Source organism: Primulina huaijiensis, chromosome 1 (assembly GCF_012295235.1).
Source record: "Primulina huaijiensis isolate GDHJ02 chromosome 1, ASM1229523v2, whole genome shotgun sequence".
In the NCBI taxonomy this organism is placed as follows: domain Eukaryota; kingdom Viridiplantae; phylum Streptophyta; class Magnoliopsida; order Lamiales; family Gesneriaceae; genus Primulina; species Primulina huaijiensis.
The window spans coordinates 15,206,695-15,224,934 of NC_133306.1; positions in this window are offsets into that span (position 1 = coordinate 15,206,695).

Genomic DNA, 18,240 nt, shown 5'->3' on the forward strand with positions numbered 1-18,240 from the left:
AATTCAAGATCATGAATTGGGTAGCGAGTCTCATGTGGCTTCAGCTGTCTCGAGGCATAAGCAATCACATGCCCTCGTTGCATCAACACACAACCCAAACCTCTGTGAGAAGCGTCACAATAAACAACAAATCCACCAGTACCTGAGGGGATAGTCAGTATCGGTGCACTGGTCAATCTTTTCTTCAACTCAAGGAAACTGGTCTCACACTCCTCAGACCACACAAACGGAGCATTCTTCTGAGTCAACTGTGTAATCGGTTTGGCAATGCTCGAGAAATCTTTAATGAATCGTCTGTAATATCCTGCCAAACCCAAAAAGCTACGTATTTCTGGTACAGATGTCGGTCTCGGCCAACTGATCACGGCTTCAACCTTGCTGGGATCAACTGATATACCATCTCCGGATATGATATGACCCAGAAATACTACCTGTCTCAACCAGAACTCACATTTCGACAGTTTAGCATACAGTTTCTCAGTTCTCAGAATTCTCAAAACAATCCTCAAATGCTCAGCATGCTCAATCATATTCTTTGAATAAATCAAAATATCATCAATGAATATGATAACAAAATCATCCAAATATTTCTGAAACACACGGTTCATCAAACCCATAAATACAGCTGGAGCGTTAGTCAAACCAAATGGCATGACAATAAACTCGTAGTGTCCATACCTGGTTCTGAACGCTGTCTTCGAGATATCAGAATCCCTGACTCTCAGCTGATGATATCCAGATCTCAGATCGATCTTGGAATATACAGAAGATCCCTGCAACTGATCAAATAAATCATCTATACGAGGCAATGGATATTTGTTCTTTACCGTTGCTTTGTTCAGTTGCCGGTAGTCAATGCAGAGTCTCATTGAACCGTCTTTCTTTCGCACAAATAACACTGGAGCACCCCAAGGAGATACACTCGGTCTGATATATCCTTTGGCCAGTAAATCCTCCAACTGCTCTTTCAATTCTTTCAACTCAATCGGTGCCATTCTGTACGGAGCTCTAGAAATCGGAGCTGTTCCTGGCATCAACTCAATGCTGAAGTCTATCTCTCTAATCGGAGGTAATCCAGGAATCTCGTCGGGGAAGACATCAGCAAACTCACACACCACTGGCAAGTCCGCCAATGATGGACTCGATTTCAGTAAATCCACTGAATAAACAAGGAACCCATCCGCTCCTTTCTGCAACAATCGAGTCATAGACATAACAGATATCAAAGGAATTCTAGATCTAGAACCCTTACCATAAAATTTCCACTCCTCAGCCATCTCCGGTCTGAATCGGACAATCTTATGGAAACAATCAACTGTAGCTCTGTACTTGATCAACATATCGATACCGATAATGCAATCAAAATCAGACAACCCAAGCACAATACAGTCTAACTCAATCTCATGCCCGTCATATTGTAGCATACAAGATCTAACCGAAGTCACGGATATCAAACCTTTCCCCAAAGGAGAAGAAACAAATACTACAGCAGATAATGACTCAACAGGCAATGAATGCATCAATGCAAATCTCTCAGAAATAAATGTATGCGATGCACCAGTATCAATCAATACATATGCAGGATAACCAGAAATAAAACAGTTACCTGCCACAACATCATCAGGTGCATCCTGTGCCTGCTCCTCCGTCAAAGCAAAGACTCGGGCCTGCTGTCTTGGAGGCTTACTCACTGTCTGGCTACCTCCTAGCCTCTGCTGTGACTGGGTTGATGGTGATGGCTGAAAAGAATGGACAACAGATGGTCGTCTCCCGGTCTGAGCCACCGATCCAGATGACTCTGCTGCCTGGGATCCCTGGGCACCTCTCTGGGGACATACTCGAGCAAAATGTCCCTGCTGTCGGCATATACGACAAGAACCAGACACTCCTCTGTACTGCTCTGTGGAATGCTTCCCTCCACAAGTACTGCAATATGGTCCTGTATAGGTCTGACTTTGACCAGTCTGTCTCGTGCCACTGGAACTAGAAGAACTGCTGCCAGACTTCTTAAACTGTCTTCCCCTAGCTTTCAGATAGTCCTTCTTTCCACCACTGCTGCTACCACTCTCGAATCTGGGAGGGGGTTGCTGTGGTATCGGTGCTGGGGCAACATACGAAGCTCCTCTCTGCCTAATCAGGTCAGCTTCTGCTCTCTTTGCTCTGTTCAGGGCATCAGCAAAATTATTTGGTCGCCCTGTGTTCACCAATGTAAATATCTCAGGATTCAAACCATTGATGAACTGATCAGCCACCGCTTCCTCATTTTCGGCTACGTACGGAGCGAATCTCAATAGTGTAGAAAATTTAGACACATATTCCTCAATATTCAGTTGTCCTTGTCTCAGATTCGCAAACTCAGCCACTTTATCTTTTCTGTATGACACAGGGAAAAATCTCTGATAGAACTCGGTTTTGAAGACATTCCAGGTAATAGACGTACTTCTATGCTCCAATGCCCTCTTGGTCGTAATCCACCAATTCTTGGCAACATCATGTAATTGGTGTCCTATCAGTTTCACCCTCCGCTCATCTGTGTAGTTCAGTGAGTCAAATAGCATCTCTAGGTCGTCCAACCAGCTTTCGCAATCAACCGCTGATTCAGTGCCTTTCAAAGTCGACGGGTGAAAAGACTGAAATCTCTTCAGTAATGTCTCCATCGGAGTAGCTGTAACGTCCATCGGAGGATTTGAAGTACTACCCTGTTCCGGAATTCGTCGGGGAGGCATATCTGATTATCAAAAAGATTAGTAACCCAAAACCACAATCTTGTTTCAGTCCTCCTCCGATCATCTTACTGCTGATTCAGAATCGGTGCTGATTCATACTCAATAATACACATTGCTATATCAAATCAGATAAATCAAGTAACATGTATTATAAAGCAGTAAAACATGCTAGCAATCAAAATCAGGAATNTGGAATCAAACTCCTATACATATCAGTATAAAAGTAGAAATCTGATACAACATACAAACATCTCAAACTAAGGTTCAACAACTAATGTCAAGTGTCAAAACCCTATATACACCAAAGTCCGTAGTCTCCACTCTATCACGATCTCTCTCCTCATCTCCTCGACCCTGATCCTGTTNGAACGTAATGGAATAAAACTTCTATACATATCAGTATAAAAGTATAAATCTGATACAACATACAAACATTTCAAACTGAGGTTCAACAACTAATGTCAAGTGTCAAAACCCTATATACACCAAAGTCCGTAGTCTCCACTCTATCACGATCTCTCTCCTCATCTCCTCAACCCTGATCCTGTCCTACCAGTTGTCATGTACACATACAAACAAGACAACAGCCGGATAACTCCGGTGAGAATATAATCCCAATATAAATCAACGAACATGCGATAATATAATCAATATAAAAGCATGAAGTAAATATCAGAAATAAATGTCAAATCTGAAACATGAATCCATATAAAACTGTAAATAAACTCGTGACTCCACATCTCAGACTAGACTCAATCCTAGTTTAGGGATCCCGGTTTCCAGATGATGGCATTCCATATCGAATATCCGTGATAGAAGAAACTCCAATTCTAATCAACATCGATATAACAAAACATCCAGTGTCTTGACCTATCCGTCACAGACCTTAGCACTTTCGCTAATACACTATCCTGTAACAGAGTGCAATGTGCCAATGACGATTCCATCACTATCCGGCACTTCTGTGACAAGATTACTCGTCTAATACTCGCCTATAATATGCTTCCTATAAATCAATAGAAACAAGCATATCAATTCAAATCAAGGCATCTAATAACAATCAGTATGTGATTTAGGGAAACTCAAGTATGTCCTACTCGAGTCGATCTCCCAATACCACATTGACTTATACCTTTCGTTCGTAGTCTCGGTCTGAAGCAATATCGGTTCTGAACTCAAGCCTGTCTCTGTAAATCTGAAACGATATATCGAGAATCATAATATCAACATTTCATTCTCAAATCAACACTGAATCTGATTAATATGAATTAATTCAAATCAACGGCGTAACGGTACAATCCCGATATCCCCGTCAATATAATATCACCAGCTATCCCTTACAAATCATAACCCATATCCGATACAATTTGTAATCAGTCTATAATCCAAATCTGTCCAATCTCAATCAATATAATCAGAAAATCATAACAATTCCATAATCAATATGTTCTTCAATCCGGTTTCGATTCTACGATGTGTAGTATTCCCAGAACACATAATAATGATCAAATAATAATTTCTCCAATATCATAATTTCAAATGATAACAGAACTCAATAAAACTTACGTCCAGTTGTAGCTGGCGACGAGAGGAGTACGGTACTGTGTCTGGATTCAAATTTTGATAACCGGATCTCGTACAAGCAAAAATCTAGGAATTGAGGAAGCTTGAGGATTTTTCAACTATGGAGCTCGGTTTCTGCTGTTTCTTTATGAAGGAATTGAGAATTTTATACATCCAACAAGCATGGCAATGACAAGTGTCCATTCAAATCCAATATTGCACTTTAGCCCCTGAATTCTTCACTATTTGCAATTCAGCCCTCAATAATTACGAAATTGCCATCCAATAATTACGAAATTGCCCTCAAATTTCAATCCAGTATTTTTCCACTTAATTACAAAATTGCCATCAAATTTATATTAAGTATTTTTCCACTTAATTATAAAAATGTCATCAATACTATTTTTTTTTCGGTGTCTCACAAACTTGATAACATCTCAGGCCTTACAACAGGAATAAAATATACATGCCTGGAATTTGTTTTGACAAAAACAAATCAATACGACGAATACGAGCGACGGAACGAAGTTGGGTTTCTTCTTTGTTTCTGTTGCTGTTTTTCGTGATTTTTATCAGCTGCTTTCTTCTTATAATTTCGATCATATGAATGTAGGATGTGTAGGTAAGGAAGATGAATGTTATAAGTGGTGTTAATGGTGCCATAACATACATTAAAATGGGAGTTACAAGTGAAGGAGTTGAATGGTTTTTGAATTGCTTTTTGATTCCCTTGCTGCCGATTCCTTTTATTTATTTTGCTGCATGTTTTCGATGATTTGCTTAGTAATTAGTTGGGGAGAAATGAGGTGTAATATTGTGTTTGAATTACTACTAATTAGTGAATTAAAAATGGGAAATGAATACCCCATGAAGTGCAATTAGGAATGGTTTGAATGGAGAGTTATCAACTTTTGAATTATTTTAAATGTTGGACCCAAAATTATGATTACTAATTTACATGGTATTTTATTGTTTAAATCTTGTATTTTAATTGCTTAAAGTTCAGCACCCTCATTATATATTTTAGTGAATTTACACATTAACTTTAGGATAGATTATTGCATGGCATTCATGATCTCAACTTAAATATTCAAATGCTATGATTAATTTCTTGAATATATTATACTAATTCATCCCCATATGTTTACATATTTTTATTTAAGCTTTNAAATAAGAAATTATTTGATTTTAATGCATGTTGGCTTTGTGGTGGAGTTGGACTATGTTGATTTTTGGGTTTTAGTATTGACGTTCTACTGATTGGGTCATAAGTTAATCATGAATGTTATGAATACTTTTAGGACACGTAGATTTCTAAGAAAATATTTATGATTCGTGGTTACTAGTTGAATTAATTTTTGGGAATTAGACGTAAGGAATAATGATTCGAAGACTGCGATGATAATTGGGAGCTAGAAAATGTATAAATTGGTATTTTAAGTTTTGATAGAAGTGTAGTATTGGTTATGAGAATTAATTTTGGGTAAATAAGTGAGAATTTTTGAAATTATATTATGGGAAACCTGTAAAAGAGAATTAAGAATGCCAAGAACTTATGGGTTAATCGTAATATTTTTAAAATTAAGGACCCGTTAGGATAATTTTTGAGGAAATTGAAATAATTTTGCAATTATTGAGGATTTTGGGGACTAGTTAAGCAATAAGTGAAAATTAAATGGGATAAATGATAAGAATTTTGAGGATGTAGACTTTTAAGAATATTCAGAACCTTGGAATATCGTGGTTATAAGGTTATAAGGATTGTTAATCAAGTGTTTTTAAGGATGAATCAATATTAAGCTTGAAAATCTAAAACGTTAGCGGATATGTTTGGGATTTTAAGATTGAAATTTAATAAGCTGATGAAAATTTTGGGTATAAAATAAGGAAATTAATATACGATAAGTATGGTCATCCATTTTTTGATATTGAGAATTGTAAGAAAAACTGAAATTCAATGTTACAATAGCAAGCACTAAGTCATTATGGGTCTTTTAAGTTGCAAATTGCAAATAATGATTTAGAAGATAAAATTAATTGGGATCAAGGAGACGTAATGACATTCTAGAACTTAATTTTATCAGAGTAGCGCAGCGGATGTGTGGTGCCCGGGTCCAATATCTAATACTAATAATTATAAATGTAACAAAATAAACGATTGAGTAAAACTCATAGTATGTGGTTCACAAACCGACATAAACATCGTCAAAATAATTTAAAGGTCTTAAATGTTTGAAATATAATTTTTAACATGACAAAATAAAGTAATGAACCAAAGTAATCCAAACATCATCAAATAGCGCTTAAGACCCGAGAATCCCACTCTAACTCGTATTTCCTCGCCTGGAGCTGGATTCTGGCATCCCAAACCTCGCCGCACCTACCGTCAAGCACATGAAACAAGAGGTAGCCGACGTGCCGGTGAGTATAAACCTAGTATGATACAATCAATAACTTATGAGAATTAAAATGACAATTAGTTCATACGAAATTCATAAAGATGCAATATAATGCAATGCATGATCAGAAGCTGTGAGCTATCAATAAATCTCAAGATCAAGAGAATCATCAGGTCATAGGGTACCCAAGGGAAGAGAATCCCCCAGCAACATCCACCGACTCATTTGCTCGAGGTGGGGTGCTGTGTTCCACAATTCCAGGACTATGGTGCGCCTATAGAGAGTGTTCAGGCCATAGCAGCGACCTCCGCACACACTATAACAACTCAACTATAGCCCTATACGTCCAACAAATCAATAAATCAAGGCAACCTCCGCCATATCAAATGTGAATCGAGAAGTGGCTCAATATCCAATGTCATGATGCAAATCAATATCTTCATCTCGATATAATAATAAACTCATCTTAAGACAACAATCATCATCAAATCACAAGTAATTCATCGAGTCATATAATTTTCAATTTAAAAATAAAAATGATAATTTTACCTCGTATGTTATCGACCGTAACATACCTTTCGGATATTACCAACAAGAGATCAAAATATATGGTTGAAAAGTCTTGAACCTCTGAAGTATATTACAACTCAAGAACTCGGATCATTTATCAAAATAGAGCAGTTTCTGTACAAAATTCATAATTAATTCAATACTGCTTCAAATCAATATCCGCAAATTGGATATGCAAGAAACTCAATGCCCAAAAATTCTTATTCACAAACTTTTGTCAGATAAAGTCATTTACTCAATCATTCATAATCTGAAACATACAACATAATTTTCGAAATCCTGCATCAGTACAAATCTGGCATAGTTTAGTATTTTGAGCATAACTTCCTCAATGTCCAATGGAATCAAGCCGATTTAGTATCATTTCGAAGACAAGACAATTTTCTATAACTTTTATTTGAATATCAAATTTCAAATCCAAACCAATAAATCCCAGAATTCGGATAAACAGAAGGCATGTACACAAATCTGCATTAACTCGGATTTCTAGACCAGTTTTAGTAAAAATCACATATCTCTCTCATTGCTTCATGGAATTGAGTGATTCAAGAACCAAATCGAAGATAACACAATGCTCTACAAGTTTGATGAAGATCATAACATCAAAATCCAACTATAACCATCCCATATACCCGAAATATAGTAGGCATAAAAACTGATCTTGCACAAAAACAAGAACCCATGCTCATATCCATTTTAAATTCAAATCAACTCAAATACAACATCTTAATATCTCAAATATCAATTCAAATATCAATTTTAAACTTCAACTCATTTCCAAACTTGAATAAAATTGGGAAATACTTACATAACCTTGAAGCCCGTAAAGAGAGTATCACAAATCTACCTTCATTTCATATTTTTCTTGAACATATCTCCCATAAAATTTGAAAGAAGTTTGAAAATGGAGAGGAAATGGATGAGGGTTTGCGTGAAGGAGGAGAAAAATGATTGGAGAAGGTGAAAATGAGCTTCCATAGTCAATTTTCGCGTCTATAGCACCGCAGCGCCAAATTTTCGTAACTCTAGCGCCTAGGCGCTACTATTCTAGCGCCGCAGCGCGTGAATAGTAACTCGATGAACAATATTTTTTTTTTCGGGCATTACAGGATGCATGGATTTTTGGGATACTATAACTAAGTCTAAACTTTTGATTAGCAAGGACAAGCGAAATTCGAGGACGAAATTCAATTTCAGGGGGGATATTGTAACGTCCCGAAAATTTAAAAGTCCACCCGAATCACATGCACACAAGTTATTAAATTCTTTTGTATTTTAAGTAAATATTTTAATTGCATGAATTAATTATGTTGTGCATATTTAAATGTTTAAAATATGTTTTTATACATGGTTAAATTAAAATGTAATTTTAACGGTTACTCGAGTTACGATCGAGGAACGGAGACCGATGGCTGAAAAAAATTAGAAAATATTTTTATTAAAGAATTGTTTTTAATTATTTAAAATATGAGGGATTCTTTTTCTTATTTTTGAAAATAAGAGGTTTTGAGGTGATATTATACGTCGGGACGTAAATTTTATCGATGTTGGATTTTCAACAAAAATACGAACGTTTTGGTAACCCGACTAATAAATTCACAAACTTATTTAAACAAAATTATTTTTAAAACTTTAATTAAGCACTAATGGACTTAATTAACTCCACTAATGGGCCTAGTCTTGTTTAGTGATTAATTAACTAGAAAATATTCAAAATACCTACCCTAAACCCCATAATTCCCAAGCCCTACACTCCCTATCAAATTGTAAAATCCCTCCCCAAGCAACACCACGGCACACACATCTTAAACAAGCAAGGAAAGTTCGAATATTGCAAGGAAAATCAAGCCAAGGTCGTTCGTCGCCGTTCTTCGCAATTGACAACGTTTATTCGTGCGTAAATTACGCAAAGGCACGCCATATATCTCTTTTTCTCGTCTATCGCATCGTAGTATCATTTTAATTATCGTTTGTATGAAAAGCATGTTGTGCATATTATTATTTTCGAAATATTAACCACCCATATGTTAATCTCATGTTTTCATGTTCCAACTCATGTTGTATGCTATTCTAGGCGCTGCCATGATGTTAAGATATGATCAAGTGAGGTTTTTACACGTTTTAGAGGGTCATAGACACACACAAAACGCTGCACAACAAGGAACAAAAAGCTAGAACCAAACTTCTGTCAAAGGGAGTTAGGTGATTGGTTTAAGGGTGTTAGCGGCTAGGCTTGGGTTTTGGTTGGACCAGGGCTTGGCTTAGGGTGTGTATGAGTAAAGGGTGGAGTCCTAGACACGCTAAGACTCGAGTACAGGGCTCGAGAAGGAGCCCTAGCTTGCTAGGACTCCCACCCGAGAAGGTTGCTGCTGCACGCCTTGGTGCAGAAGTGCGAAGGTGTCGTTGCGGATCAGCCAGGGGTCACGGGCTGGGCTAGGGTGTCTCACTAGGGACCTAGGTGGGTGCACATGGGTCTGGTTTGGAAGCTGGGTCGTCGGCTAGAGTTCTAGGCGTTCACACGTAGAGTCCATGCAAGTGGGGACTCTCTGCCACAGCAAGCACGTAAAAGGGTGTTCGGTTTTGAGTTCTAGGTTGGGTCCTAAGGGTCCTAGTAGTCCAGTAGGGTCCAGGGGGAGGCTGGCTAGGGGTTGGCTCGACAAAAATCCATCATGGCTCGATGGTGACTCAAACATAGGTATAGGGTTTTCATTCTATAAAATAATTCGAAACACGGCTCACGGGGGTCGAGTCATATTTCAAGAGGGCTAAAATAATATAAAAGTCTAAATTTTTAATTTAAAAATTTTATATTAAAGTTTGAAATTTTTCGAGATTTAAAACGCCTTAAAAACGGGTAATTAAAGAATAACTGAAAAGTCTAGTATTTAAGCTAAATAAATTTATCAGAAATTTAATTTAAGCTTGAATAATTATTTGGGACATGTTAGAGTCAAGGAAATCAAGAAAAAGTCAAAATCGAGAAATTTTATGTCTAGGTGTAAAACAGTCATCTTACACCCAAAAAATTTAGTAATAGTCATGACCGTGCTCTGAATGTTGTTTTGTATGCTAATATGAGTTTTTCAAATGTTTATGAATTTTTACATTAAACTTATGATTTTTAAATGTCCATGAATTTTTATGATTTGTAGTTGACATTTAAAAGATATGTTGCATGTTTGGTTTCAAAAACAAAAATTATATATTATGCATGATTTTTATAAAGTGATGAAAATGTAAAATGTAGAACCCGTTAAATCAAACTACGTATAAGCTATGCATAATTACTATTATTTAAATTAAAATGATTTTTATGCATGAGGATTTAAATTCTTTTCTTTAAATTTGTTGAGTTATTTTACGCAGTAGTTTAATTTATCTTTTCAGTTAGATAAGTGAGGCCGGACTGGAGTTGGAGTATTGAAGATAAAATTTAATGATAAGAAAACATTCCTAGAATTTATTTAAGATAAATAATAATTTATTTTAATGTAAAAGAAAGTTTAAGAATTTAATTAATTAATTAGAGATAAGTAGTAAATAAATTCTTTTATGTCCAATAATTTAATTAAAAGCCTAAAATAAAATATGTAACCAATTGAGATAAGTTAATCTAGGCTTATTTTATTTAAGAAATTGTAACTTAACATGTTAGTAAATTTAATTTAAAGAATTAGCCATGCATGCAAGATAATTACCATCCTAAACTAATTTATTTAATTCACTAAAATACCTAATGAGTAGATAAAACTTTAAATATTTAAAATACAAGATTTAAGCAATATTTTACCTCATTTTAATCATAGATTTCGGCCACCCCATTAGAAGATTTAATTAAGTTGTCAACTCTCCATTTTTATTTCCTTACCTTATCATTTCTTGGTAGATAATTCCTACACTTTTAATCAACAAAAATTATTAATTAAGCAATATTTCTACCTAATTTATTATCCAAATTTTCGGCCCCCTCCTTAGAAACAAATCTTGATTGTTTTGGCAACTCTCCATTTGATATCATTCCTTAATCAATTCTTGGCATGATAATTCCCTCATTTTTTTAATTCTCAATAATTAATAATTAAGCAATTTCATGCACTTAATTAAACCAAAATATTAGCCAATCTATTCCCTCATTTTCGAACCATATAATAAAGGGAGAAAATCATTTCTTGGTATCATTCCATCTCCTCATTTGTAATACTTCCATCTAGTGCATTCTTGACCCATTTAATTTGCAACCTTCCCTTCATTCCATATCACTCTTTCTCCCTCCCTACCTTCGACATTCTGAAGAAATATCAGCAGCAAATCGTCCCCTTTCAGCATATAGGAATCGAGAACTTGCAACAAGAAATAAGAAAGCAACCCCGCCTCCATCGCGTCGTATTGTCGTATTAATTCGTTTTCTTTTCAAACGATTTCCAGGCATGTTTATATCTTTCGTGGCTCTTCAATCAAGTCATATACATGTTTTTAAACCATCTTTGTTCATGATTTTAATAGCAAAAACCGAAATTAGTTCAGCAACACTTCACATAATTCTGCACAGATTTTTCTGTTTCCCTTCATGCTTCACGTTGGTATTTGTTTTGATGGTTTCAGGGTATGGCTCATTCCAGGCGCTCAAGGCTACTTATGGTCATGTTATAGAGTGTGTTAGGAAGGGTTTAGTCCATTGGTTGCATGCCATTCACCCGAGCAAAACGAGTTTTGACAGCAACTCCCCATCATGTCATCGTTGTGTCTCGTTTTTCTTGCTTTGCTGTCAAAGGGGGAGGGTTTTGATCTTTGCTGCCCTAGGGGCTGTAGCCATGGTTAGAATCCCTCCTTGGCTTGTCCAAGACGTGACCAAGATGCCCTTTCATGGCTTGGTTCTTGGTCCCATCGGCTTTTAAAACAAACAAGACAAGTGCCCCTTCGGTTTTCGAGTTTCTGGTTTTGTGTGTGAGTTTAGTTTCGATTTCTGGGGTGTTGTGTGGATCTTGGTTGGCTTCTAGCCCTTAGCCATGGTTCACACAATCCCTCATGATGTCTAGATCGAGACATGGTCTATCATATAGCCACTGNATGGTTGGCTTTTAGCCTATAGCCTTGGACTTGACAGTACCTTATTGAGTTAGGAAGGTCATGTTTTTGGCCGTTTGTGATTTGGTTAAGTTTAGAGGTCGTACGAGAATTTACGGTGCAATGTGCCAAACTGACTCTCGAAAGAGCGTTTCATGATTTTGGCCTCCATGCACAATTTTCGTGTATTACAGCCCTACGGTCATGTTTTCTAGTATTTTAAGAGTATTTTAATCATGGATAAACGATGGTTAGATGTTGGTTCGGGTTGGTACGAATCCATGATTGAATACTAAGTTCGTTGGGCATAATTGTCTCGTTTTTTGTTCGATTTTGAAGGGTTGGTCAAGTTAAGTTATTTGCATGTCCCTCATGTTAGAATTAGGTCGCAGCGAGCCTGGGAACGATCCAACCCATTCGGTAAAATAAAACAGGATATTTAATTATATTACGTGCATAAAAATATAAAAGTTTATTTTTGAGATATATGCGATATGTCTTGTGGCCACTTCACGCTTATGGGATGCAGCTTATGGGATTATTACTTCACCCGGTGACCTACGACCAGTTCATGTATGGGTACGGATATCCAGTCCAAGGGTTGTGATGATCTCTACCGCCCAGTATACTGTGGTTTAGTCTGATCAGACGATTCATGTTATGTTATGTTACGTTACGTTACGTTATGGGCCACTCGCGTAGAAAATATTCTCAACAGAAAATTTTGATATGCTATTTTATGACAGGGCTCTATCGAGCAAACATTTTACGTACGATTTCCAGTTATGCACGTATTTATAATTAATCATGACACGATTTCCATGTTTACGTTACGACACGATATTTTTAAATTGCATGCGATTTTATTATATATTTACTTGTTATTTCACGATATATGCATGCTGAGTCTTTAGACTCACTAGACTTGATTGTTGTAGGTACTGATGAGGTCGGGACCGATGGCGGGGACCAGTGAGCCATCTTGGGTCGGCAGTAGTAGGAACCCGAGGACCTCATTTTCAGCACTTACTATTTTTATTCCAAACTCAGTTTTTATTTTGTCGAATTATTTTAAGTTGTTATTCTGAAAAAATTATTTACTTCAGCTGGTACTTTGAACATTGAATCTTTTTATCAGTATATTTTATGAATGAGGCATTTTATTTATTTGAAGAGAAAATTTTAAATTTTTCCGCAAATTTTCAATTACGAAATACGGGCCTCTACAGCTGGTATCAGAGCTTATGTTCTTGTAAAGAGTTGTACTACTACTGACCTCGAGAAGCTCACGAAGTCAAGTCTTCGGTCTGTATGTTTTACGTTTACGCTTTTCGTTTAAAGCTTGAATTATTTTAACAGCATGTTTTCATGAAATATTTTATGTCCAGATTTTTTTTATTATGCAGTATTTATTTAAATTTAAAGAAGTAATGTAATTATGCATGATGGTTACGTATGGGTTATATGTATGGAACAGTATGCCTCCTAGACGTATTCTTGAGCGCGCCATNTTTATGACAGGGCTCTATCGAGCAAACATTTTACGTACGATTTCCAGTTATGCACGTATTTATAATTAATCATGACACGATTTCCATGTTTACGTTACGACACGATATTTTTAAATTGCATGCGATTTTATTATATATTTACTTGTTATTTCACGATATATTCATGCTGAGTCTTTAGACTCACTAGACTTGATTGTTGTAGGTACTGATGAGGTCGGGACCGATGGCGGGGACCAGTGAGCCATCTTGGGTCGGCAGTAGTAGGAACCCGAGGACCTCATTTTCAGCACTTACTATTTTTATTCTAAACTCATTTTTTATTTTGTCGAATTATTTTAAGTTGTTATTCTGAAAACATTATTTACTTCCACTGGTACTTTGAACATTGGATCTTTTTATCAGTATATTTTATGAATGAGGCATTTTATTTATTTGAAGAGAAAATTTTAAATTTTTCCGCAAATTTTCAATTACGAAATACGGGCCTCTACAGCTGGTATGAGAGCCTATGTTCTTGTAAAGAGTTGTACTACTACTGACCTCGAGAAGCTCACGAAGTCACGTCTTCGGTCTGTAAGTTTTACGTTTACGCATTTCGTTTAAAGCTTGAATTATTTTAACTGCATGTTTTCATGAAACATTTTATGTCCAGATTTTTTTTTATTATGCAGTATTTATTTAAATTTAAAGAAGTAATGTAATTATGCATGATGGTTACGTATGGGTTATATGTATGGAACAGTATTCCTCCTAGACGTATTCTTGAGCGCGCGAGAGATGATGAGCCTCGCCAGGAGGACGGTCAGAACCGTAGGCAGGAGAGAGATTTACCTCCACCCCCTCCACCGGACATGAATGCCCAGATGCTAATTGGGATGACTCAGTTCTTCGTACAGTTTGCGGGGAACAATGCTGTGGCAGCCAGGCCGACAGGGCCCGAGGCTACCTATGAGCGGTTCATGAAGATGCGACCTAGGGAATTCTAAGGGACGACAGATCCCATGATTGCTGAGGGCTGGATTAAGTCCCTCGAAGTTATCTTCGAGTTCATGGAGCTTGGGGATGCAGACAGAGTTCGTTGTGAGACTTATCTGTTGGGTGGAGACGCACGCCTATGGTGGGAAGGAGCATCCGTAGCTTTTAATGTGGCTACTCTGAGATGGACGTGCTTCACGGAGGTATTCTACTCCAAATATTTTACCGACGAGGTGCGCACCAGGTTGACCAGGGAGTTCATGACCCTGAGGCAGGGAGATATGACTGTTACGGAGTTCATCCGTAAATTCGAAAGGGGTTGCCATTTTGTACCCCTGATCGCGAATAATACTGGAGCAAAATTGAGGCATTTTATGGAGGGTCTACGGCCGATCTTGCGCCGTGATGTTAGGGTGGCTGGCCCTACTACTTATGAGGTCGCTGTCTCCTGAGCGCTAGCCACAGAGCAGGATCAGCATGATATTAAGAGGGATCGCCAGGGCAAGCGACCAGTCCAGATGCCGCACCGCCCTCCTTCTCAGCAGCAGCATCAGAGTAAGAGGCCTTTCTACGACCCACCCAGGAACAGAGGGCAGCAGCAGCAGGGATGGGCAGTCCCGAGGGCCGTTGAGCACCCAGTCTGTGCAAAGTGCTCGCGCCGTCACGCCGGAGTTTGTATGTACGGCTCAGGGAAGTGTTACAAGTGTGGTAGTCCAGACCACTTACTGAAGCAGTGCCCGCGAGGGAGTATGCCTACTCAAGGCAGAGTTTTTTCTCTCCATGCAGCGGAGACTAACCCGGAGACCATGCTCATGACAGGTATCTTAAAGCTTTAAGTTTGTAATTGAATTTCGATGTTTTGGGAGTCGGGGTTAAGATTTTAAACTTAGAATTGCGATAGGATTGCATGCTCTAATCAGGGTCATTTTCGGGGATTAGGTTAGAAGAACTTTGACCTTCGCCTGTCTATAAGTTAGTTCTTGTAATTATTGGGTTCCGCTTGATGTTCCAACATTTCAGGGAGAATTTTTATAGCTAGTTCAGCTACGAAAGCCTTGATAGATTCAGGGGCTACTCATTCATTCATTTCAGAGGTCTTTGCGAACTTCCTCAAAGTCAAGATCATTGGGCTAGATGTGGCGTATTCAGTAGTATTGCCGTCTGGAGAGGAGATGACATCTACTAATGTGATCCGAGACATAGACCTCGAGCTTCACGGCAATCTTGTTTATGCGGATCTTATTGTGTTGCCGATGCCGGAGTTTGACATCATTCTGGGTATGGACTGGCTACTAAGGAACAGAATTTTGATTGACTTACAGCAGAGATCTGTTCTAGTCCGACCGCCTGGGATGTCGCGGTTCTTATTCGAGCCAGACAGGTACTTTCCTTTACCGCGCATTATACCTTGTGTCCAGGCTAGGAAGCTCATGCATAGAGGGTGTCGGGCATTTTTAGCGATTTTTGTATCCGTTCCCGAGGCTCCCAGTCAGTCAGCCTCCGATGTTCCCATTGTTACGGACTTTCTAGACGTTTTCCCTGAAGACGTCTCTGGTATGCCACCCGAGCGAGAGGTGAAGTTTTCTATTGAGCTTATGCCAGGTACGGTACCAATCTTGAAAGCGTCGTACCGATTAGCACAGACAGAGATGGCAGAACCGAAGAAGCATATTCAGGAACTTCTTGACAAGGAGTTCATTCGCCCGAGTTTTTCACCATAGGGCGCGCCAGTTTTGTTTGTGAAGAAGAAGGATGGTTCGATGAGGCTCTGCATTGACTACCGGGAGTTGAACAGGGTTACAGTGAAGAACAAGTACCCACTTCCGCGGATCGAAGATTTATTTGATCAGTTACAGGGAGCTTCAGTATTCTCAAAGATCGATCTGCGTTCCGGTTATCACCAGTTGAGGTTGAAAGAAGCCGATGTTCTCAAGACTGCTTTCAGGACTCGTTACGGCCACTTTGACTTCCTTGTGATGCCGTTCGGTTTGACGAATGTGCCAGCGATCTTCATGGATATCATGAATCGTGTATTTCAGTCGTATCTTGACCAGTTTGTGATAGTATTCATAGACGACATTCTCGTTTACTCAAAGAATCACGAGGATCACAGCAGACATCTGACTGCAGTTTTGCAGACCCTACAGAAGCATAAGTTATTCGCGAAGTTCAATAAATGCGAATTGTGGTTAGAGAAGGTGGCGTTCTTAGGCCACATTGTTTCTAGCAGCGGTATTGAAGTAGACCCAGCANGTTTCCTTGGGCTAGCAGGATATTTTCGAAAGTTTATTCAAGGATTCTCTTCCATCGCAGTTCCACTCACATCATTGACAAAGAAAAATGTTAAATTTGTGTGGAGCGATGAGTGTCAGAAGAGCTTCGATACTTTGAAGCAAGCTCTTATCTCAGCACCAGTATTGGCCATGCCGTCAGGGCTCGGTGAGTTTGTCTTGTATACCGATGCTTCGAAGCTTGGTCTAGGCGCAATATTGATGCAGCATGGGAAGGTGATAGCATATGCTTCTCTACAGTTGAAAACCCATGAAAAGAACTACCCTACCCACGACCTAGAGTTGGTAGCCGTAGTATTTGGCTTGAAAATTTGGAGGCATTATCTGTACGGGGAGAAGTGCCAGATCTTTACCGACCATAAGAGCCTCAAGTACTTCTTTACGCAGAAAGAGCTGAATATGCGTCAGAGGCGTTGGTTGGAGCTAGTGAAGGACTACGACTGTGACATTAGCTACCACTCTGGTAAAGCTAATGTAGTTGCGGATACATTGAGCAGGAAAGTCGCAGTGATGGCTCATTTGGCGATTTCGAGACCTCTTCAGTCTGAGATGCAGAGGTTTGATCTAGAGACTTATCCTCGAAGTAGAGTTCCCTGTCTATCTACTTTGACGATTCAGTCTTTTCTTCTAGATCGTATTCGCAGTGGGCAGTCATCAGATGAGCAGTTGGCAAAATGGAAGCAGAGAGATGAGGCCAAGGGCCGTATCTTGTATACAGTTAGCGACGGTATTGTGAGATATCGAGACAGAATATGGGTTCCTAGCAGTGGTTCTATTCGAGCAGATATTTTATCAGAGGCCCACATGTCGCCGTAATCTATTCACCCTGGGAGTACGAAGATGTACAAAGATCTGCAGTTACTGTATTGGTGGCCCGACATGAAGAAGGATATCAAACGTTTTGTATCCGAGTGCCTGACATGTCAGCTTGTAAAAGCGGAGCATCAGAGACCAGCAGGTATGCTCAAGCCTCTTCCTATTCCCGAGTGGAAGTGGGAGAATGTTACCATGGACTTCGTGACCAGTTTGCCGAAGTCAGCCAGAGGATCAAATGCTATCTGGGTGATTGTGGATCGTCTTACCAAATCAGCGCACTTCTTGCCTATTAAGACGACTTTCACCATGATTCAGTATGCAGAGT